Source organism: Rhinolophus sinicus, chromosome 17 (assembly GCF_057876585.1).
Source record: "Rhinolophus sinicus isolate RSI-liver-muscle chromosome 17, RSI-T2T, whole genome shotgun sequence".
NCBI classification, from domain to species: domain Eukaryota; kingdom Metazoa; phylum Chordata; class Mammalia; order Chiroptera; family Rhinolophidae; genus Rhinolophus; species Rhinolophus sinicus.
This window is the reverse complement of record NC_142517.1, coordinates 102,554,090-102,579,976: the sequence shown is the minus strand read 5'-3', so window position 1 is coordinate 102,579,976 and position 25,887 is coordinate 102,554,090. Positions and strand designations below refer to the sequence as shown.

General features: G+C 32.3%; 1 long non-coding RNA gene across 2 annotated transcripts in view; it reads left to right on the top strand.

The window, feature by feature from the left end:
- The window catches only part of LOC109456547 (uncharacterized), a 74,893-nt gene extending 56,343 nt beyond the window's left edge, over positions 1 to 18,550 (top strand). For both annotated transcript variants that reach the window (XR_012496844.2, XR_012496843.2), the window contains 2 exons: positions 15,772 to 15,824; positions 16,558 to 18,550. This is a non-coding gene — a long non-coding RNA (uncharacterized LOC109456547). The remainder of the gene's footprint in view (positions 1 to 15,771; positions 15,825 to 16,557) is intronic.
- Positions 18,551 to 25,887: the final 7,337 nt, after the last annotated feature.

Genomic DNA, 25,887 nt, shown 5'->3' with positions numbered 1-25,887 from the left:
AAAAGATATTTTATGCAAATGGTAATCAAAAGCAAGCAGGAGTGTTTATACATATATCCAACAAAATGTGCTTTAAGTTTTCTCTAGAGGTCATTATATAAGATAAAAGAGTCAATTCAACAGGAAGATATAACAATTATAAATATATATACACCCAAAATCAGAGCACCTAAATATATAGCAAATATAGACAGATCCAAAAGTGGAAATTGACAGCAGTAAAATAATAGCAGGGGACTTCAATACTCCACTTACAGTAATGGATAAAGCATTCAGATAGAAAATCAATAAAGAAACAATTGACTTAAACAATACCACTGATCAAATGAAACTAACTGACATATACAGAACTTTCCACCCAACAGCAGAAGAATATACATTCTTCTCAAGCACACACACAGAGCATTCTACAGGGTAGATCACATGTTAGGTCACAAAATCAATTTAAGAGCAAAACAATTCCAAGTTTCTTTTCCGGCTACAATGGAATGGAATAAGAAATCATTAACAGCAAGAAAGCAGGAAAATTCACACATACATGAGTAATAAACACACAATTTTGAACAACCACTTGATCAAATAGAAAATCAAAAGGGAAATCAAAAGTGTATTGAGGTAAATAAAAATAACACCATAACACAGAAAAACCTATGGGATGCTGCAAAAGCAATTCTAACAGGGAAGTTTATAGTAATAAATGACTACATTAAAAAAATAACAAATAAATAACTGAAATTTAGATCTCAAGTAACTAGAAAAAGAAAATTAAACCCAAAGTTAAACCAAAGAAGAAAGGATGTAATAAAGATTAGAGCAAAAATAAATCAGAGAACAACAATAACAACAAAAACCCACACAGAAAAAACCCATCAAAACTAAGAGGATTTTTTAAAAAGATAAAATTAACTACCCTTTAGCTAGACTAAGAAAAAGAATATTCAGATAAACAAAATTATAAGTGAAACAAGAGACATTACAATGGGATAAAAAGGATCAGATGGGATTATTATGAATAATTATACACCAACAAATTGGGTAAACTAGAAGAAATGGATATATTTTAGAAATATACAACCAACCAAAACAGAATCAGGAAGCAATAGGAAGTCTGAATAGACAAATAACAAATGAAGAGATTAAATCAGTAATCACAAATCTCCCAACAAAGAAAAATACAGGATCTGATGACTTCATGGATTAATTCTACCAAACATTTAAAGAAATAATATCAATGCTTCCTAAACTGTTCCAAAAACTAGAAGAGGGAACACTTCTAAACTTGATTAATGAGTTCAGCATCACCCTAATATCCAAACCAAATGAAGGTACTACAAAAAAATTAAAACTTCAGACTGATATCCCTGATTAATATAGATGCAACAATCTTTAATAAAATACTAAAAAATACAATTCAACATACAAAAGTTACAGTTCTATACAGAAAAAACAAACTATCTGAAATGAAAATTAAGAAAGCAGTCCTATTCACATTAACAAGAACAAGAATAAAATTCTTACAAGTAACATTAACCAAAGAGATGAAAGATATGCATGCTGAAAATTATAAAACATTGATGAAAAAAATTAAAGATGACACAAATAAATGGAAAAACATTCTATGTTCATGAATTGGAAGAATTGATATTGTTAAAATGTCCATACTACCCTAAGTGATCTGTAGATTCAATAGAATTCCTATCAAAACCTCAGTGTCATTCTTTACAGAAATAGCAAAAAGAATCATAAAATTCATGTGAAAACATAAAAGATCCTGAAGAGCTAAAGCAATCTTTAGCGAGAACAATATAACTGGAGGCACCACATGTTCTGATTTTTAAAATTTATTACAAAGCTACAGTATTCAAAACAGTATGGTACTGGCATAAAAACAGAGATATAGACCAGTGAAACAGAATAGAGATCCCAGAGATAAATCCACACATCTTTGGTCATCTGATCTTTGACAAGGGTGCCAAGAGTACACAAAGGGGTAAAGGCTAGTCTCTTTAATAAATGGTGCTGGGAAAATCCACATGCAGAAGCATGAAATTTGACACATATCTCACAACATATAAGAAAAATTAACTCAAAATGGATTAGAGAATTAAATATAAGTCCTAAAATCATAAAATTACTAGAAGAAAACTTAGGTTAAAAAGCTCCTTTATATTCGCCTTGGAAATGACTCTTTGGATATGATACCAAAAACATAGACAACAAAATAAAAAACCAACCAATGGAGCTACATTAAACATAAAAGCTAAAGGAACAGCAAAAAGAACCATTAACAAAATGAAAAGGCCTATAGAATGGGAGAAAAATTTGAAAACCATACATCAGATAGGGGGTTTATATCCAAATTATATCAAGAACATAACAATAGCAACAAAAAAATTATCAAAAAATAGGCAGAGAAACCAAATGGACTTTAAAAAGAAAAAGATATCCAAATGGCCAACTGGTATATGAAAATATGCTCAACAACACTAACCATAAAAACCAGTATGAAATATCACCTCACACTTGCTGGAATGGATTTTATCAAGAAGACAAGAGAAAACAAGTGTTGGCAAGAATGTGCAGAAAAGGGAACCCTTGTACATTGTTGTTGGGAATGTAAATTGGTATTGACATTATGGGAAACTGTGAGTTTCCACAAGAAATTTAAAACACATAACTACTATATGATCCAGCAATCCTACTTCTGGGTATATATCCAAAGAAAACGAAATCAGTATCTCAAAGATATATCTATACTGCTATATTTATTTCAGCACTATTCACAGTAGCCAAGACATGAAAACAACCTAAATGTCCAACAGCAGATGAATAGATAAAAAATGTGAGCTACGTATACATGAATGTGATATATGGAAAAAAAATATGTATAAATGTATACTTATATATAATTCAGCCTTTAAAAAGAAGGAACTCTAGCCATTTGTGACAACATGGATGAATGGGTGAAATAAGAAAGTTGTAGAAAGGCAAATACTGCATGATGTCACTTATATATAGACTCTAAGATACTTGAACTCATATAAAAAAAAAAGAGAGAAAAATGGTGGATCCCAGGGTCTGGGCTGAGTGGGAAATGGGGAAGTGTTGGTCAAGGGGTGTAAAGTCTGTTACATAAGATGAATAAGGTCTGGAGCTCTAAGGTATAGCAATGTGACTATAATTAACAATACCTTCTTTTATACTTAAAATTTGCTAAGGGAGTTGACCTTAAGTAGTCTCAGCACTCATAAAATGTGGTAATTATCTGAAAGGATGAATCTGTTAACTAGCTTGAATTTGGTGAATATATATATATATATATATATATATATATATATATATATATGCCAAATCATTAAATTATACACCTTGAATATATCAATTGTTAATTGTCAAGAAAGCAAAAAATATCAAAGAGCAATATATTGAATTTTATGTATATACAATAGAAAGTTTAACATTTACAAAATGTACATATGTATATGAAAAATCAACTTTCAAAATATTTTAAAATTAAATTATTTAGAGTACATATATATTTTAAATGTCTAAAATGTCCTTTAAATATGCATTTAATTTAAAATGTTCCAAGTATTTTTACATCTCATGGTTGTCAAACGAAAACTTGAAGTAAAAATTTGAAGGTGGATATGTTAAATCTATAATGTGGTTTTGATTAACTCAAAGTGCGTTTTCTAATTATAAATATATTCTTAGCCATGTATACAAGATATGTATCTCTTTACATAATATAGTTTTTAATATCTCACTTATGACAATTTTTGTGACATACCTAAGATATTATACAAAATATAGTTGTAAACTAGTGTTGTAACTTCTAAGTGTCAGATGTATTGATATATTGTTATTTTAGATTCCATCAATTAGAATTCTTAGTTATTGAGATAATTATCATTGGTGGCATCTTTGGAGCCTAAAAGCCAATAACTTCTTCCCTATCCAAGTTTATCAGCAAAGGAAAGCTAAGGCTAATTAGAGACCTGTGGTTTATATCTGCAGGAAAATGAGATATCTAATATCATTCCCCAGAATTAAATATATTTACGCATCCAAGGACAAGGTTAGTCTAAAGATGACCTTGCCCTGTCCGCAATGTGTGGCTTGGAAGAGAAGAGCTAAATTTATGCTTACAGTGGGCAACTTTCTCACCTTGCTTGACAATGGTATATTTAAAAGCTTTTATCTGTTGTGTTATAACTACCACTACTGAGTAATTAAAAGTTTTAGACACATAAGTGGATGTAGTTTTAGATATTTTGTCTACGTGTTCAAATAGTTTAGTAGCATGTGCTTCAAATAATCAATAAATGATCCATATTTACTTATATGGCCTATCAGAAAAAAAACTGATTCTTAGCTGCATTGCATAAAAATTAGTTTGTATATTTGGTAAAAGTATTTCCACTGAAGTAGGAAAATAAATGCTCAGTCTTTACAAAGGACAGTCCCATGATTGTGAAGTATCCACTTTCTAATACAGACAATTCACTTTCCCTGCGTGTGTTGATTTTGCTTCCATAGTGATTCAAACACCTAACACTAAAAGGTAAGGGAAAAAACTGAAGCAAACGTTTAAAAAAGCAATTTTTGTGGTTAAAAAATAAAGTAGGTTTAAAAGTGATAAAATGTAAGTACAATCGAAACTAGTGAAAATGATGAAAGAGATTTAGGAGGCTTTTAATACGACAATTTTGAAGGATTCTAGATTGTGTATCTATTGCATTGTAGATATTGACCTCTTAGATCCCATGACCTTTGCTTTCTAACAGAATTTCTTTTCATCTTCATTGTGCCATGAGTCCATCCACATTGATTTAACACACCATCATCTAAAGGATGTGATAAAGTTGGTGTTTATATCTGTCAAGGGACCAAGAAGATGAAAAGTAGGCATCACCAAAAGGTGTAATTTTAGGTTGCTGGGTACCCCTGCATTTTTCTTAATTATTTCTGACATTTTATCTATTTCACCATGAGCTTCCTTGGAGGATACAGATAAAAAAATGTTCATCATAACCCAGCAGAAGAAATACATCTTCTCCTAATAAATCCCACCTGAAATCATGTAGGGGAAAGGAAGAAGGAATGAGTAACAGTTAACATTTGTCACTTGTACTGTTTCATTTGCTAAACTCTTTTTTGAACGTGAAAGACACTTTCTTTTCAGTATAAAAGAGATTTCAGACAAAGTGTGAGGGTCTGAGGAAAAGAATTTTGGATAAACTATATGAGGATTTGTTCAAGGGGAAATTGAAATGTGATAATTACATGCTCTACTTGCCCTTATTCTAAGCTTTCTGAAAACATGACAGTGTTTTAATTGGTGTAGCCCTAGCACTTAGCATATAGTAAGTATTCAGTAAGTATATCTTGAAATATTCTATTTCATACGGCATTTTAATTAAGATACCATAAATCCTTCCAGAAATGAGTGTGCTAAACCAGAACACAGTATAAATTAAAAATGGCTATAAAGAGTATTTGTATTGCATAGTACACCTAGTGCCTAGTGTGAAAGTTACTCATTGTAATATGTGATAAGAGGATGTTGTTGAATCCATTGTTCAAAACTTAAAAGTGCTAAGAAAATATTGAAATAAAGGCAAAAATCCATTTCTTGTAAATGATCTCTGTTTTTCTTGGCTTAAGATGTTGTGAAAGACAGCAGGACATCTTCAAAGATGGCCCCAGTGAGCCATACCTCCTGATATTAATACCTTTGTATAATCACCTGCTCTGTTGAATCTAGGCAGGCCCTATATAATCAATAGAATGCAGTGAAAATGACTCAGTGTGACTTATAAGGCCAAAGCATAAGACTCGTAATAGATAGAAGCTTCCTCCTTGCTGTCTTAGAAGGAGCACTATTGGGGAAGCCAGCCTCTGTGCAAGAAGATTATCCTGAGACTGCCATGCTGTGAATAAGCTGGCCACATGAAAAAACTCATGAAGAGACTTGGATGTCAGCATTCTAGCCTTCTCTCCTGAGGTACCAGACACATGAGACAGGTAGCCATCTTGGACATACAGTTCAGTTGAGCCTTCATATGACTTCATTTCCAGGTGACATCTGATTGTAATCATAGTCAGACCACAAGCAAGAACCGCACAAATGAGTTCAGTCAACTCACAGAACTAAGTTATTGGATTGGGTTGTTATATAGCGATAGAAACCAGTACAAATTCTTGTAAGTTCATCAGGGTATGCTAACGTATACCATATTCATGGACCATCATTTATTTAAGAGAATCCCAGAAATTTGTAAAACAATCTTTTGAGTTTAAAATAATGAAGTAAATCAAATATATATATAGTTATGCTTAAACTTGGAATCTGTTACAAAACATTTTGTTGGGTCTTGGAATGGGGAGGGTGAATATTAAAGGGATACCTTAAAAGAGGTTCAATTATTATAAATCAAAATACCTCCATACCATGGTCTTCAGGCCCAACCTACAAGGAGGTGCAATAAATCATCAGGCTTTCACAGGCATAGATATGTGTAAGTTCAGGTATAATTTAAGAAGTTGCTATAATTCTATTTAATATTCTAAGTTGGTGTTAAAATAACTAATACCTTAATTTTAATTATTTTCTATTTCCATATGGCATCTTCAGATTTTAATTTATTCTATTATTTTCAATTAATAATACCTCCTTTTATAGGTTTATGTTAAGACGGGATATGTGCTATTGAATATCGCTTAACTTTTCTTATATTATGTGTTTGAAAATACAGATCAGTTGAGATGTAAAATTTCTGCTCTGTTTGACAGGTTACACAAAGGAAAGCGACCCAAATGATGTCATATGTGTGAACAAATATTTTACTAAAGACCTCTTTGTTTAGAGGTCAAGACAAACATGATGTAGAGTAGTCTCAGTAACAAATTTGAAATTAGACAAGAACCAGAAGAAAGAGAGTAATTTGTTGGAGAATATATTTTTTCAGACTGATTGATTTTATGAACTGATTCATTCAAACATTCATTTATTCAACTTTAATTGAGTACCTATTATCAGTTAGGGATAGTGAAGAGTGTAGAAGTTATAACTAGAAAGAAAACAGAAAACCTTTTCCCCTAAAGAGATTGTAATCTAGTGGTAGTGCTGGTGAGTAAGAGTAAGAAAAACGGATGAACAGAATGTCAACATAAATCTCTTTCAAGATATCAACTACTGAGGTATGTTAGAAATTCTAGGTAATCCTCACACATATGTTGATAATATAATTCTGGGGGGAATCCATTAATTGAGTCATGAACACAAGTCATTATTAAAAATAGACACTGTGGCATGTTCATATATTTGGATTTTTGTTTTATAGGTGCCTGTATTTAAACCAGTAATCATATTATACTTGTTCTATTTTGTGTGCGTGTGTATGTTGTATTTCTTTGTTCTTTGACCACAGAAGCAATTTGGTAATGACAGTAAGGTAATCAATGTATTAGGATTTCATTCTGTATATTTTCTTTTGATTTATCTTCTGGTTTATAAATTCTCTCTTTGGTTATGTTTAAACTAATAAATCCTCCATAGAGTTCTTAATATAATTTCCTATACTTTTTAGTTCTGGAATTCCTTTCTTTTTTAAGTTTTAAGTTTTCTGAAAATTTTCTTGTTTATCTTCCAAACCATAGAGCTATACAGTGCAACATAGAGCTGTAGAGTTTACAGAGCTATACAGTGTATACTATGCAATAGTATTTATCTCTCTACTCCTTTTATCTTGACACCCTGTGAATGTAGGTCTACTGACTCTTGTTTCTCTTAGTTTGCATCTGTTTGTTTTCTTTTAATTTGTTTGCAGTTAATTTTAATTGAGGGTGAGTCATTTAAATGAAACATTATAGTAACAATTGAGGCTTCTAGACCAGATTTATACTTGCTCCTGACTAGGACATTTGTAATCCAAAATAACTTAATTGCACTCAGAGTTTTTGATATTTTAAAGCTAGGCTTTAGCACTTGCTAGGGACAGTCTGTTCTCATTGTCCCTTCATTCCTAGATAATAACGTTTCTCGGTCCTGTGTCAGAGAGTGCTTATGAGTATTTTTACCAAAACTTCTCTTTTGGTAGACATTGGAATCCAGTATTGAGCCTCCTGATTTGGAGGCTGTTAGTTTTCCTTAATAGCTTCTCACCCTTTTAACAGACATCTCTAAAGCAAAAATGATAACTCCCAATACAGTGCCGTCAATCTGGGAATCCATATTTTCCTCAACTGTGGCTTTGTGAGTCCTCATTGCCTTTTTAGATCTCTGGTATATTGAAGTTGGTTTTAAACAATGCTTTATCTGGGCTTCCTAGTAGTTCTCAGTGGGAAGGTTGGCTCAGTTTACTTATTCCAACATTGCTTAGAAGCGAAAATTCTACATTCATATTTCTTTGCATTCTTATGAAAATTTAAAGGAAAAGCAAAATACTAAACAATCACTATTCAAAATTTCTATGTAGTCTCTTTTCACAAAGAAATTAAGATTTATTCTATTTCACAAGGAAATTTTAAATTGTTTTTACTTGATTGTGCCTTGTGTCGCTCTTTCTTGTATATGAATTATTAGGTAAGTGCAGATAAAATAATTTGCAAAAATTTTATCTTAGTAAATTATATTTTAAAATTAAATTTTAGGGCTCTTTGGTCATATACAACAGGAAATAGCTATAACTGGCAGGAAATTTGGGAAGCTCTGAGGATCTCAAAAGTGGTACCTAATGGGTAGACTCTTCAGTGGAATGCTTTGGGTTGAAAATGCTCCAAACATTTTAACACATTGGGTCTCTCTGCTCAAAACACTTGTTTTACCTAAGAGCTCTATCAACAAGGATAAGTATCACAACATTTTTTTCATCACCATTTACTTAGTTACTTCTTTTTCTTTTTTCAAGCACTGTTACAGGTGCCTATTTTATTGCAGTCATAACAAGTCTGTAAGATAAATATTATAATTTTCATATTACACAGAATTTAAATAAGTGTCTACTTATTTCTCTGGAGTCAGAAATATGCATAATACTTGTCTGTCTTTGGAGGAATAAATAGGCTCAAAGACTTTAAATAATATTTCTAAGATCATAGTATCAATAAATGGCAAATCAGGCTTTTCACTTTGACTTAAGGCTTTCTTCTATGTCACATTATCTCTTTACATTTGTGGATAGCCTGTTTTCATGAAATTCAGAAGAAAAAGTTATAATGAAAATAGGCTTTCTCTGTTGACCTTAAAAGAATGATATAAACTTGAAAGCAATCTTGCTGCTGTGTTCATTTTGTCACCTCATCTTCAGGATTATGATCTGTAGGGGTTATCTCTATCTTACACAAATGTTAATCAGTTTAAAAAAACACTGATGCAAAAATAGTATAAAAATATGCATATTTCAGAGCACAGCTATTAAGTCTTAATAATGGACATCAAGAGCATGAGATCTACTGCTGTTGTGCAATCATGTTAACCATTGATTAGTTAATGTAAGTCATTATAAGCTCACTATAAAGCCATACTTTCTTCATACTTGGACAGGTCCCTTTAGGGAAGTTTCTAGATTAAAAATAAATTTTGAAAGCAAGCTCTCTAAAGTCATAGGAATTATATAGCCAATTAATAATGCTAGTTATTAGTAATGCTAGAAATCTCCAAAAGCCAAAATAATTAGTATTCTTTAGCCAAGCTTGTAGGAATGTGAGATATCCTTTCTCTGTGTGTAGTGGTAAAACATTCTTCAAAAGTCACCTCATCTAGTAGCTAAGTATTGTTTTTATTTCACATGACTTTTTTCTCATCTATGTTGAGGTAAATTTGGTAACCAATAATTTCAATAATTTGTTTGTCACCTTATTTATTTGGCATCTTACTTATAAACTGATGCTTGAAAATATCGACTTAATCAAAATCATGAGCATGATAACTTTTTTTTTTTTGGTTCCCTCCATTAAATAACACACAAGTAATTTTCTAAAAAGCTCCTAAGTTGAGTTGCTTTATTTTGTCATATTACTGATTGATAACATTTTAATTTTAGCCCTTCTTTCATTCATATTTTAAAGTCTCTCATCCTAAAAGAGTACTATAATATATTAAAATTGTCCTTTTTAAATGACAGTATAGTGCGACTCTCTTTTGTATAGTCATACATATTAAATCTATTTTCAAAATCTGCAAGTACAAATTATAGAATGTTAGTGTACAATTAGATGGAAGTGCTTTTTCTACTAATGTAAATTTTGAATATGCCTAGACTGTTAAGAATGTAAAACTTAACTATTAAATGCAGTTGTTTGATAGTAATATATCGATTTTTAAACTATTGATAAGGCTTTTGTGAAATGAAATAACTACTAGGAATGGGAGCCAAGTGTTTTGAAAAAATGAAGTGGTCCTTGACTAGGAGATTCTCTTGGCAACCTTGATGTATCTTGGTGGGTGCATATGATGTGAATGGGTGAGAGGAGAGAAGTCAGCATGAGCCATTGCTCACAGAAGGAATGGATGGAAGAGCACACATGAGCATCCATGACAGCCAAGAAAAGCAGTGCAGCCTGACGGTATGATGGTAAAGCTCAGGGACTTTACATGTTGAGGGTGCCCCAGAATTCTGTTTCTAAATATCATCTAAACACTGATATTTGACTTTTGTGTTAGAAAATACTTTATTAAAGTTCTTCGTTATGCCTTCATTACATCTTGCTAAGAGTGGTAATTTTCTGTATTCAGAAGATGGTGATTTTGTTGTCTAGCAATATTATATGAGATTAATTGCATGGAAATTTTAGTGCTCATGTCCCTGACATAGTTATATTATCACAAGTATATTATCATTCTTCATCCTCACAACTACTTAAGGAATATATTATGATACTTATTGAAAAGTTTCATATTAATATTTGGTGAGGTAAAGTTCCCTTAGACAATGTGTTAGCAAAACTGCTTTCTAAACCCAGATTTTTTTGACTAAAGTTTATCTTTTTTTCTGTTCATCATGATGCAAAAAGTTCTTTTGTTTCCCAAAAGCTGAGAATACTTTCAAGCAGTGTACTCTTTCTATACATAAAGTCATCACTATGAAGTGAATCTACGTTCAGTTATGTTTTTTTCCTTCACAGGTAGTTATTTATTCCTTCTATTTTATTCCCAAATTCTTGTTTATGATGCATTTGCAAAGTGGCTGAGAAGGCACTTGCAAATGAGTGAAATTATATGTCTTATAGGAAATCAAATCTGTAAACTTGATCTCAATAGCATCCTGCTTTGATCTTAATGGTACTGTTTTGGCACCAAGAATCATTACACACATTTTTGACTACCACAGAATGGCTAAGTTTGGACAGTCTTTGAACAAATGTATCTTTGGGCTGCCACATTATTTTCAGAATTTTCTATGTTCCTTCATGTCTCTTCCTGTCTCTCTGTCCGTCTTTTTCATTCCATGTCACATTTATTGACAGTCACATTATTATTTTTAAATATGTTCACTGCTCATATTTTTTAAAACATGCTTTTACTTCAACTATTGAAAAATGAAGCCATAACACTAAAATATCAAGTGAAAGAGTTAGATTTTAGGTGCCTTCTTTGGTGCTCTCTCAAAACATCGTATAAGTGACTCTTTACTAAACTACACATTTCTTGAGTAAAAGAATTTAAGTGTATCTGGTTTTGTATGAACCAGTGTGTGTGCACACATGTGTGTGTGTGTGTGTTGATATACACATGTACCCACAGAAGAATACCTTTATGCATCACCACATTTACACATATACTAGCAGGTGCTTATAAATGCTTTTGAATAAAAATATATTCTATTCTGTCTGACTACCCATAAGACAAATCCTAATTTGAAACAATTTAAGAAGGACCTGGAGAACACAGTGAAGCATATTACCCTTACAATACACAAAGAAAATAGTTCACTGAGGCAGATAAATACCAGAATAAATTTTATCACAAATATCAGAAATTGAATAACCATAGATTTTTCAGCCAGTTCCACATTAATTTAACTTTAAAAATTAAAAATACAAACTTAGGTTTTACTCAGGCATCATTCTCATGCTATTATATCTAGTGTTACTTGCACCAACTAAATTAAAGATAATTAATTTTTTTAGTTATTGCAATTTGTTAATAGCACTCATGAGCTAAGAATGATACAAACTGACAAAAGTCGATGCTTTCTCTTGTTATTTCAAAGTTATTCACCAACAGGAGGCTTTAAAAAAAACATGCAAATGGGAAAACTGTACCAACTAACTACTATATTTAAATGAAATCTATTTACCTTTTATCCAGGCTGAATAGGTGCATTTTAATTATTGCTAATTGTTTAAGATGCCTTCACATCCCCCAGAAGATTTAGTCTGAATAAACTTAATTCCTTTAAAATCTTCAGTTACAGGCAAATACAGTAAGAAGCCCCACAGGTATGGCAGTAAAATAGTCATAAAGGCAGAAATATTTAAATGAGTAAAGCAAAGAAAGTCTTCCCCAAAAGAGGCAGAAAAGCTATATGGTTGGAGATACAAGAACTAAACATGAAACACACAGCTGAAACATTTAAGATGACTGTGAAAAAGGTCTATGTTCACTTGTTAAAGAATGCACTAGGGCAGACTAAAGCATATGAATAGTTCTTTCACAGGTCACAGCCTCCATTCAGCCTGTGGACATTGTTATTACCCGACAGAAATAGATGGGCCTAATTAATATTCTGAACATACCTGAGAGAACATTCTTAAGGAAATCATCCTCTGGTGGTTTGGAAATTTAAAAAAAGAAAGAAAACTTAACAGTAAGTATTAAAAATTGGATCTAGATAACAAAGTCAACTGCTCTCAAAGTTTAACAACAGCTGCAAACAGGAGTCTTGTTTGTGTACATTTCTTGGTGTAAATGGTTGTGTCTTGTGATGTAAAGTTAAACAATAGTGTTCGTTTATTAGTAATTATAGTCTTGCCATTTTAAAAATAACAGACAAAAATCAGCTATAGAAAAATTTTCAAACTCATATAGTAATAAATAATGTAGCAATTTATAAATTTGGTATTTATTAATGTAAAGTGCATATACTGAAAATACAGTATCAAAAAACCCACTTAGTATTTTAATGAAAAAGTGGGTATTTTATTGCTAGAGAAACAACCACCTACAAAGAATGTTTGAAAGCTATTTCAAAATATTTTCTAAATAAATTATTAATTTAAATATTAGTTTTCAGTGTAATGATTAAATCTAAATTTCTCATACATAACTACAATATAATAAGTTATGACTTAATTTTTTTATTTTCAACACTTTATATTTAGTATATCATTTATGCAAGATTAACTGCAATGGTATTTTTCAAAAATTTACTGTTACAAATAATCTAAAACCATAACTAATTTAGAAATATAATAAAAATAAGGTATAGGACAAATTTTATGAGCTACTTCTATATTCTCTGTATATATATAACATATGCACATTTATATATTAATAACATATATACATGCAAATGTAAAACACATACATATATACATATATACACTTATTAAAGAAAGAACAGAGGGTAACACTATAAAACATTCAATAAAATGAGAAAAAAGAATTTATTGAAGAATTAGTGGTTAAAGTACTTATCCTATTTAAATACCTGCTTTTAACAAAGTAATTCATTCTAAAATGGGAGTCAAGTGTTTAGTGCCTAAACCTAAAACAGTACATATAAAACAAAATCCCTATTGAGATGAATGGACTCATTCATTTCCGAGACACAAAAAGCTGTACTTTCTTTGTCTTGTTACTTTAAAGCCTCTTGATAGCATTTTTCCTATTTATGGTGCTTTAGGTATGGATACTTCTCTACTCAAAAATCATGAAAAAACTGCAAGTAGCAAATACCTAAATATGTAACAGATGTATAAGTGTTCCTTGGGATAAATAGATTATGGACAATTAACTGTCATCATATCCCTGTCTCCATTTCCACTCGCTCCTGTAGTGTACACCTGTGGCTTATTAGCAATATAACCAAAGCAGTAACACAAATTCCAGGTTCAAAGGTAACCTAGGAAAAGCTGCCTCCTTACTTCTTGAGTGTTCCTTATGAAACGAACAATAAGCAATATAGAAACAAAGCAGTGGATGCATATCATTCAAGAGTGCACTTGTAAAGAACCTCATCTTATGTTTTTGTCTGATTGTAAGTATATTTCAAATTAGATGATCAAAGGAGGATTTAACACCGCTTCAAAAGGTGTTAAATGCAATAGGATTCTGATGCTTATTTGGATTCTGATTTCAATAAACCAAACCAACTGTAAAAAAAATGAAATTATCAAAGAAATTTGAACACGGATTAGATATTTGCTAACATTAAAATTATTTTGTTCAATTGGGACAATGACATTGTGGTTTCAGTTTTTTTGAAGTATTTATAGACGAGATGATGTGCCGTCTGAAATTTCTTCAAAATAATTGGAGTGGTGAGTAGAAAGTGGGTGGACATACTGTGGTGATTTTAAAATACGTTAAAAAATTCTTTGATACTCCTTTCAAGATGTGGAGATTGATTTCTCTCTACTTGAGTATAGGCTATATGTAGTGACTTAATTCTATCAAATAGAATATGGCAAAAGAGACATTGTGTGATTTCCAACATTAAGTCATAAGAGTCATTGTGGTTTCTTCTTTATCCTGTTGTATCTCTTGCTCTGTGGGGAAACAGTGACTATGTCATAAGGACATTTCAGCAGCCTTGTGAGGTGAGGAAATGAGTCTTCCTGCCAATATCCTCTGAAGAACTGAGGCCTCCTGCCAATAGCCATGTGAGAGGATCACTTTGGAAGTGAGTCTTCTGGCCCTGATTATCCGTCAGATGACTGCATTCCAAGCCAACATCTTGACTGCAACGTCATGAGTGACTCTTAGAACCACCCAGCTGAGCTGCTCCTAAATTTCTATCCCACTGAGACTATGATAATAAATGCTTATTGTTTTAAGCTACTAGGGTGTTTTTATTTTTCATTTTGTTTTGTTTTTGCAGCAATCAGTAACTAACATTATCTATGAAATCATATTCTCTATCTGTTGAGTTTTTGTTGCTGAATAAAGAAAACATGAGGGATTACTGTATCTATCTTCATGAATACTTTAATAACTATAATAAAACATTTTAAAACTGATTTTCATTTTTCTTTCTTTTGTAAGGATGTAGTTTGAATGGAAACTGTTGATATTTTAGTTAAAAATGTAGTAACTCTTAGTTCTATTTAAAGAGTCCTTTAAACCCCTTTGCTACTTTATTCCCCCAATAATACTTAAGTACATTTGGATTAGCCTCATCATTTTCTAGCAACTTTCCAAAAACAATAAATCTTAATGAACAAAACAAAACAAAACAAAACATGTAGGGCTATAAAATAGAGACAGCACTAAGAAGGCTCTTGGAAAAGCCATTTAGGCACCTCCTCACATCATAACCTTATCACTCTCCCACAAATAAGCATACTCCGTGAATAAAACAGTGTGTTTTCTTGACGAACACAGTTGCCAGATAAGATCCTTTGGGCTCTGACTGTAACAAAATAAGACTATAAATATGAAAATATACTATCTTTAAAGATTGCTGTGATATGATTACCTTAATCTCTATCTAAAATGAATATAATCACTGAATATGTATTTAATAGCCTTGAACTAAGTGCTAAATGAAATTGAAATACATTTTAACTTAAGAAAAACAAAGTGTTGTTTTTTTTCCACAGAGTGAATTCTAAAGGGTTTACTTTCTAAAGTTTTGAGCGTGGCTTTTAAAAATGTAAGTACTACAGATCTTATTAAGTAGAAAGCATATGCATATTCTTTCTATTATTAACTATAATTATGCAGTTATAAAGGGAAATAATGCATATGAGACACATATCATGTTCGATACATTTTATTATATTGATTTCTCATATGTTCCCTCTGAGTTTTTTTCTCACACGTATAGGAAGAAACAAAATTTCAGAGATAAATTCTCTTGCTAGGATTACACAGTTAAAATGAGAGTTAAAATGAGTGGTTTTTGATTTTAGATTTGAGTTTCTCTGAGTATAAATTCCCAAATTATATGGAGTATCATTATGTGCCTAGTTCGGTGCTCTATTCAGTGTGGACAGAACAAAGGACTACAACATAGCTTCTGCCCTCAGTGCACATTTAAATTTTGAGGAAACAAAACATTAAATGGGCCATATTAGTCCATGAAAATATTACTGGTATACTGCATGGGACTACTATAACCGAAATGGAAATCCACAGGAATTAGGGATATATGTAGTCAGCAGCAGTTGATGAAAATTTCATGGAGGAAATGAGATTTTAGGTAAGGTTTAAAAACAGTGTAATTTAGGTGCACAGAAGGAAGCACGAGGATATTATGGGTTGGAGAAACTTCATATAAGAGCTCTGAATGATGACACTGAAGAGAAAGGTAGTTGTGTGTTCCTGGGAAGTCTGTTGTCCACTTCATACCCCTTTTCTTTTTGCTTCTTTTTGTTGGAATACAGACACCATAACCGGAGCTGTGAGGAGAACACCCAAAGCGTTGGATAACTTCATTGAATTGCTCAACCAGCACCAACAACGGCTCATCTGAGGGTTCTTGTTATGTAACAAAAACATTCCTGTATTTGTTTAAAACTCTATAGTTGAGTTGTATTACTTATTGCCACAAACATTCCTAACAGATACACAATGCCATATAATATTCCAGGTAAAAGAAATACCACTGAAAATGCACTCGTCTTGGGCATAAAAAGTTTAAGCTGCTATAACTGATATATTTGAACAGAATTCAGTCTGATGTCAAGTCTAATCTTTGGCTAATAAATCTTGGTAGGACGTCTGAGAGAAGCAGGGTCATAGTTTCTTTTAAGGTCCTATGTTTTAATCTTCTCCATATAGTACTAGTATCTGAGATCATCCCCTGAAAAATAGGGTAGAATAAAGATTATGAACTCTTGTGGAGAGAAGTCCTGAGGAACATCTATTTGGAATGTTAACAGAACCCTCGTGAAATAAAACAAAAGGCTGGGTAAGCAACTGTGGAGGTCAGTTGGAAGTTAATAAACTAGTATTTATTACTTTCAAGAATTAAATTCTGTGCTCAACTGTGGTGATTAGGTTTAAATTAGTTTGTGCGATTTTCTTACTTCTGATACATTTGGAAAGAATAGATGACAATATTATAATTAGTTTTATACAAGATATGAAGAAAATCATGATCTGGGCTTTCCAGTTTAAGAAACTGATGATTTTAATAGCTCTGACTGAAATGAAGCGATTTTAAAGGAGTGCTTGTCTTGGAGGAAGAGAGAATTTCCCTGTTGGATGTACTGCATTCGAGTACTCCTTATGTGGACTTGTGGCGTAAGCTGCTGAGAACAGGCAGAGACAAAGGCAGTGGGTTGTGAATGGAGTCCTACATTTAGAAGTAATCAGGGAAAAGGAAAAAAAAGTGGCTGATTTGATAAACTGCTAAGCTAAAATTGCAAGTATCGAGAACAGAAATGTGAGCTTCCATTAGAGACAGGCAGCAGTGTAAGGAAAGAAAAACATGAATAGAAGAGGAGCAGTTAAGACGGTTAAGTGTCAAGAAAGCCAAGGAAGGCTGGTTTGGGGGCTCAGGGGAGCAACACAGTCAGGGCAGGGCTGAGGATTCAGGCCAGACCCAGTGTTGGAAGCCTCCGGTGGCTGGTAGGAGAGCAGTGCTGGCGACTGCTGAGGGAGACGAAACCCTGCATTCCAGGAGGGGTGTAATACACAGAAGGAGAGAAAATTAAGTACAAGCTGTGAGAGGAAAAGCTTCTGATCTCTGTCCCAGTAAAGAAATGATTCCAAAAAGCACCTGTGAGGGACTGACATGAAGTTTCAGGAGGATGGAAGACGTTTATTCTCCTTGTGGCAGCTGTTGGAGGATGCAGACGCTAGAAGCATAAAATCCTTTTGGTTTAATAATTTAAAATAATATCTTTAAAATCCTTTGCTTTGTTTCAATATGATAAATGCTTTTGAACTTTTGAAAAAAATTGTGTGAACATTTTGAGTTGTACGAGGATTATAAAACATTGTTTTCCTCCCTTTATAATAATTAATCAGAATATGTTAAGGTAAAGAAAGTTGCAAGTATTTAGCTTTTTCTTCCTACTTTTAAAGATCAAACAAAAGTTTTTACAATATGCCTAGACAGAAAAAGACGTCTTTTGTTCATTGAAAAACTTTATGTATGAATACAAAATGCTTTTGTATCCAACTTTATGAAATACAATTATTCTTTGCTTTCTATATTCTAATCATAATTGGATGGCATCAGAAATCTGCAAAACCACATCTTATTATCATGGCTCCATACAAAATGGCTGTTATAAGATTATATACAAAAATTTGATTTTAAAATAATGGCACTGCTTTCTTCTAGGATCTATGTAGCAAACAGTTGTACACCAAATATCTACATTAAATATTAAAATAAAGACAAGCAATAAAATAACTGAAAAATGATCCCATGCCTTATGCTATCTATTAACTTTTACTTAAGATTCATATGATTGATTTTTCTTAGGAGGTTCATGCTAAGAAAACAGATGAAAGAAAAAGTAAAACCATTTAACAGTGATATGTGTGTTTGAGATCTGAGTTTCTTAAGACAAAACAAAAAGAGAGACACGATCTCTTTTTGTCAAATGACAGCTCTATAAATAATCATGTTCTTCATTTCCCCTTGGTTCTCAGAAAGCACAAATTGAAATTTTTTGAAACAGATTAGTTTTTTTGGCATAATTATTTATTTATTCTGTCTTTATTACTAGGCTTTTCTATTATTTTCAAAATTTATTTTATACTAGTTTCGGGCATACAGCACAGCAGTTAGATAATTTGCATAACTTATGAAGTGATCCCCAAGATTATTCTAGTACCCACCTGGCACTGTACATAGATATTATTAGCTTTTCTATTCTTTCTCAGACTTTATGGTTTACTATTTTATGATATCTCCTTTAATGTCATCAGTTTTTTTATACCCTTTTTGGAAGAGGGTGGAGCATAAATGATAAATAATGAATTACAGTGGGGGATACGTTTTAAAACCTTCAGTGGATGTCTGACACCGCAGTTTTCAAACTGAACTCTATGAACTCACAGTATGGAACTCTATGTTTTTTCTTATACGTATACATGGGGGAGGGAAAAATTCCAATCCTTCCCCTCTTGGTTTCTATAGTTGGTAAAATAACTATAATAACATGAGGAATATGTTCACCTGGGGAATTCACATAAGCATGAAAAAATTCCAAAAACTGTAAGGGAAAATGAGGTATATGTGGTGTGATAATTAAGTGCGCGAATTCCTCCTAGTTAAAGTGCTACACACCTCATTGCTGAATATCATCACTATGGTCACCTTCGAAGGACTCCCCTTGGGAAGCTATGCACCAATGCCAGTGCCTAGTCCACCCTTCAAAGCCATTTTGGAACTCTTTCTGGAATGGCCATCAGAGCTGTCATCGTGTTACCCTGATATCCTGAATGTCATCAAAATGCCTTCCTTTCAATATTTCCTTTATCTTTGGGTAAAGAAATAAGTCATTGGGGGTCAGATCAGGTGAGTGGGGAGGGTGTTACAATACAGTTATTTATTTACTGGCTAAAATCTCCCTCACAGACAATGATGCCAGAGCCATGAATTGTTGGCAAAAAGTTCAGGTCGTCTAACTTTTTCACACAGCCTTTTCAGCACTTCCAAATAGTAAACTTGGTTAACTGTTTGTCCAGTTGGTACAGATTCATAATGAATAATCCCTCTGATATAAAAAAAGGTTAGCAACATTATTGCAACAAGTCCACAAATTGTCAGACGTGGCATATGTCATTCTGGACTAAGAGAAGGAGGTAAGGGTCTGGGAATTCAAAGGAAATTAAGGCAATTCTCAGGGAGATGTAAAGACTTAATGTTCTGTAAACAAATGTTTATTGGGCCAACTAGAGACAATGGTACACTGAGGATATTGATCAAATGGGCCTTGCTGGGTTCCTCCCTGTCTATCACACTTAGTTCAGAATAAACTATAGTTATCTATGATGATAACTCCTTCCCTGAACAGGCCTTCTATCTCAAATTCTTTAGTCAATTAGAGGGAAGGTCAAAAGTTTCTTCCTGAGGTTTCTGGGCCTTAAAAACAACTATCTTAAAATAATCAATATCCCAAAGAGACATATTTTGGTGTGGCAAACTCTTCTCTTCTGTACATACATACCTATGATAAAGTTTAATTTATAAATTAGGCACAGTAGAGATTAACAATGATAACTAAAAATAAAAAAGTACAGTTGTAATAATATACTGCAATAAAAGTTATGTGAATGTGATTCTCTTTCTGTCTCAAAATACCTTTTTGTACTATCCTCACCTTTCTTCTCATGATGATGTGAAATGATACAATGCCTTCATGATGAGATGAAGGGAGGTGAATGACTCCACAGTCAATCTGATAACCAAGATGGCAACTAGGTGACCCACAAGCTGGTACCCTATAGAGAAAAGATATGCTGGACAAAGGGTTGATTCATGTCCCAAGCTGAATGAAGCAGGATACTGTGAGATTTCATCACATTACACAAAAATGACATACAATGGGAAACGCATGAATTGTTTATTTCTGGAGATTTTCACTTAATATTTTCTAACTATGGTTGATTATGCATGAATGAAATGGCAGAATATGAAACAGTGGATAAGAGGGGAATACTGTATATGATTATCAAGTCACCTAAAATATCAATAAATAAATGCATTTTGGGAAAATAGGAGGATAAATTAAAAAACAAACAAACTAACCTTTAGTTAAGCTGCAGATTTAAATTCCATTTTATTGAAATGAATTTAGCTGAATATTGAAATCTCTTCTGTTAGCGGAATTTGCATATTACCTTTAAAATAATCTATAGACAAAAAGAGGACAACAGAATAAATGACTAATTAGAAATGCTCTACATTGCATAAGGCATGAAATTAAAATTAGTAATATCAATTAAGGGTAGCAGAAATGTGCCTGATCTGGGAAACTGGAAATCTACTTCTTACCCTGACTATGCCATTGACAATTTAGCAGTCCTTAGTCTTTTGAAACTTCAGTTTTTTTCATTCATAAAATGAATAAATTGACTTAATCATTAGACTGCTTCCAACTCTAAAACGTTTTTCCTTGAAAGTTTTTCAAAGTCTTTATATTTCAGATGTACTATTTAATTTAATTTTCTTTTATCTTGTTTTACTCACTATATTAATAGACTAGGGGAGGTGAAAAATTCACATGGAAACCACACAGGAAAAAAAAGGAACATAGATAGCTAGTTTTCCAGCATTTCTTTTGAAACAATATGCTTTTTCACTTTAGTAAACTTAAATTACAAATATTTAACTTCCAAAACTTTGTGAAATTATAAACAACAATGAGGATTGCTTAAACACAATTGTATTTTGCTGTAAAATACAAAGGATGGAGCCTTTTCAGAACACTTAAGATTTTGGCATTTTACTAAGTTGCATTTGGTTTGTTGAGTTCTGTGGCTAATGTGTCACATATGAGCACTTTTGTTTTTTCCAGAATTTTAACACATTTACCTCAGTAAGAATCAGGAAAACAGAATTTGATGGAAATGAAAACTATGCATTTTAACATCATTCTTCATTTTTGTCTGAGTTTCCAACAAATGTTTGATTTTAATTTGATTTGTGTTTAGGATGATTTGCGAGTGAATTTATAGGCTTGCCCATCTCCATTGCAAATTGACAGCTGGAGGGCATTCAACAACCACAGACCTAAGGCTTCAAAGTACAATCTACAATTGGTTGGAAATCAAGAAATCTGCATCAGTAAAATTTCAATTTTACTTTACAGCTGGCTTGGTTTCTTGTTTATGTTCTTTTTCAAGTATTTGAGTGAGTTTTTTCTTGTGTTTTATAAGCTTTGTACTTATTTAGAATAGTTTTATCAACCTCTTGCAAAGGAGTGGAGTCCAGGAGAGAAGTATTATTTTGGCTGAATTACTAAAGAGAGCTGGTAAAATCAACAGTTTTTAATATCCTCTGACACCATTAGACTGGAAGGTCTTTTCTAAATAACAACATATACTTAATTATAACATCTTGGCTTCATTGATATATTTTTACTATTTTCTAACCTACTGACATAGTTGTAGAGAAACTGATATGTGCTTTAATCAGAGAAAAAGTCACTATTTAAAAACACTAGATGTTAGACTATTTATTAAAGAGATTGACTCAATCTCTACAGCTACAAATTGATATTTTCTAAATGGTAAATTAATTTCTATAACAGCTACCCAAAACTCCTCCTGAGTTTTCTTTATCTTCCTAGGAAAAAGACATATCACACCAATATCCCAAATATGACAGAGAAAATCAATGAAACAAAACTTTGATTATTTGAAAAGTTCAATAAAATTGACAAACCTTTAGCTAAACTAAGAAAAAAAGAGAGAAGATGAAAATAACTAAAATCTAATATTCAAATGGAAACTTTATTACTAATCTTGTAGAAAATTAAAAAGGTATTAAGAGAATAATAAACAATTGTACACCAACAGATTTAATAATATAGAGAAAATAGACAAACTCCTAGAAACACAAAAACTACCAAACTGACTCAAGAAGAAACAGAAAATCTCAATCAACATAGTAAAGACATTGGTGGAGTAGTCAAAACCGCCCAACAAAGAAAAATTTAAGAACAGATGAGTTCATTGGCAAATGCTATCAAACATTTAAAGAAGAATGAAAGAATTACCAGTCTTCCTCAAACTCTCCCAAGAAGAAGGAAGAGGAGGAGAAGGAGGAGGAGAAAGAATATTTCCAATACACTCTATGAGTCCAGCATTACTCTGATACCAAAAAAAAAAAAAAAAAAAAAAAAAAATATCACAACAAAAGTAAGCTACACAGCAATATACTTTATGAATATTCATGCAAACACCCTTAACAGAATATTTGCAAACCAAATCCAGCAACACATTTAAAAGATTATACACTATTACCAAGTAGGACTTATCCCAGGAACTTAAGAATGGTTGAATATAAGAAAATAAATTATCTTAGTATACCATGCACTTTGAACAAAGGAAAAAAAAATCCATGTGTTCATCTCGATTGATGCAAAAAAATCATTTGAAAAATTTTAAATACCCTTTCCTGATAAAAATGCTCAGCGAACTAAAAATACAAGGGAATTTCCTAACATGATGTGTCATATTGATGAAAAACCTATAGCTAATATCATATTTAATGGTGAAAAGCTAAAAGCCTTACCCATAAGTTCAGAAACCATACAAGCACGTCCACTTTTCCCACTTCATTTCAACACTGTAATAGAAGACTTCACAAGAGCACTTACACAAGAAAAAGAAATAAAGATATCCAAATTGGAAAGAAGAAGCAAAACTAATTCTATTTTCGGATGACATGATTCTGTGCATACAAAACACCAAAGAATCAGAAAAATGCTATTAGTGCTACTCGGAATTGCAGGGCACAAGATCAGCATATTAAAAGTAGGTGTGTTTCTATATACTAAAAATGAATAAGCCAAAAAGGAAATTAAGAAAATAATTCAATTTCCAAAAGAATCTAAAAATACCTAAACTACCAAAGAATACATTTAACTGAGAAGTGAAATATTTGTACACTGAAAACTACAACAGAAAAAATGCTGAAAAAAATTAAGGAAGACCTAATAAAATAGATAATCATCACATGTTTGGGGATTGAAATGGTTAAAATTGCAATACTCCCCAAAGTAATCTACTGATTCAATGCAATTCTTATAAAAATTCCAATTACTTTCTCTGAAGAAATGAAAAAAAACCTATCCTAAAAATCATATTAAATTACAAGGGGCCCTATATCACTAAAAACAATATTGAAAAAGAAAAACAAAGCTGGAGAACTCACTTTTTTTATATATTTCAAAACCTACTATATAGCTAAAGTAATTGAAACAATGTGATACTAGAATAAAGATAAGCATATAGATGAAAGAAATAGAATTTACAGTGCAGAAATAAACTTAATATCTATGGTCAATTGATTCTGACAAAGATATCAAGACCATTCTATCTGGGAAGTAATTGCTTCAACAAATGGTCCCTGAATAACTGGATAACGACATGCCAAAGAAAGAAGTTGTACTGCTTCCTCAATCCATATGTAAAAACTAACTCAAACTAGATCAATAACCAAAATATAAGAAAAGTATAAATTAGAATAAAACATTGGCGTAAATCTTCATGACCTTTGATTTGACAATAGATTCTTAGATTTGAAAACAAAAGTACAAACAACCAAAGGAAAAACAGACAAATTAGACTTCATGAATTTAAAAAAATTTTGAGCATCAAATGACATTATCCAGAAAACAAAAAGATAACTTGTAGAATGGGGAATATTTGCAAGTCCTATACCGTGTTTCCCCGAAAATAAGACCTAGCTGGACCATCAGCTGTAATGCTTCTTTGGAGCAAAAATTAATATAAGACCTGGTCTTATTTTAATATAATATAAGACCAGGAATATAATATAATATAATATAATATAATATAATATAATATAATATAATATAATATAATACCAGGTATAATAATAATATAATATAATGTAATGTAATGTAATGTAATGTAATGTATTGTAATATAATATATACCTGGTCTATAATATAATACAATATAATATAATATAATATAATATAATACCCAGTCTTATATAATATAAGACCAGATCTTATATTAATTTTTGCTCCAAAAGATGCATTAGAGTTGATGGTCTGGCTGAGTCTTATTTTCGGGGAAACACGGTATACAGTAAGGGTTTAATATTTATAATATGTAAAGAACACTTACAACAACAACAAAAACAATTCAATTTAAAATGAGCAATAGAACTGACTAGACATTTCTCCTAAGATGTGGCCAAAAAGCATATGAAAAGATGGTCAACTTTATTGGTCATTAATAAAATGAAACAAAACCACAATAAGAAACCACTTCATACTCACTAAGATGGTTATAATCAGAAAAACAGAAAATAGGCGCTTGTGGAGATGTGGAGAAATTTGAGCCCTCATACATGGATGTGGAAAACAGTTTACCAGTTCATTAAAAGTTAAAGGTAGAAAGGAGATCCAAGATGGTGGAGTACATAAACCTGTGCCTGTTTCCTTCTGTGGACACATTAAAATTAAAACTAAATTATAGAACTATCAATCTGGAGAACAATCTGAAGTCTGGCTGAACAGTTTTATAACTAAGGCTATAAAGAAGTAGTCATGTCAAGACTGGTAGGAGGGGCAGAGATATGAAACGGGTTGGCCCCAAATCTCCGTGTGGTGGTTGAGAACCAGGAAGGATATCTAAGCCATGGAGTTCCTCCCTGCCCAGAGAAGCAAGATACCTGGGCCCCACATCTGCCTCTCCAGCTCAGGTTACTATGTCGGGAAAAGGGGCCTCCACAATACCTGGCTGTGAAAAACAGTGGGGATTCTGACAATCTGGGGAGGACTAAAGACATTTTTTTAAATGACCCACGCACAGACTCTCTCACTCACAGGCACTCACCTAGGGTTCCAGGGGAGAGATAGTAACTCATGGGCATAGGACACATATGAGAGAAGGAGGGCAGACTGAGGTGTGTGGCATCAGAGCAAGGGCTGGGGAATAGTCGCCATTTTCCTGGTGTGGGGTCCTTCTCCTATGCAGTTGGTAGGCCTGAGCTATCTTTCCTGTGTTGAGCCATCCCCCACAGGCCAAATCGGAATCTGATACACCTG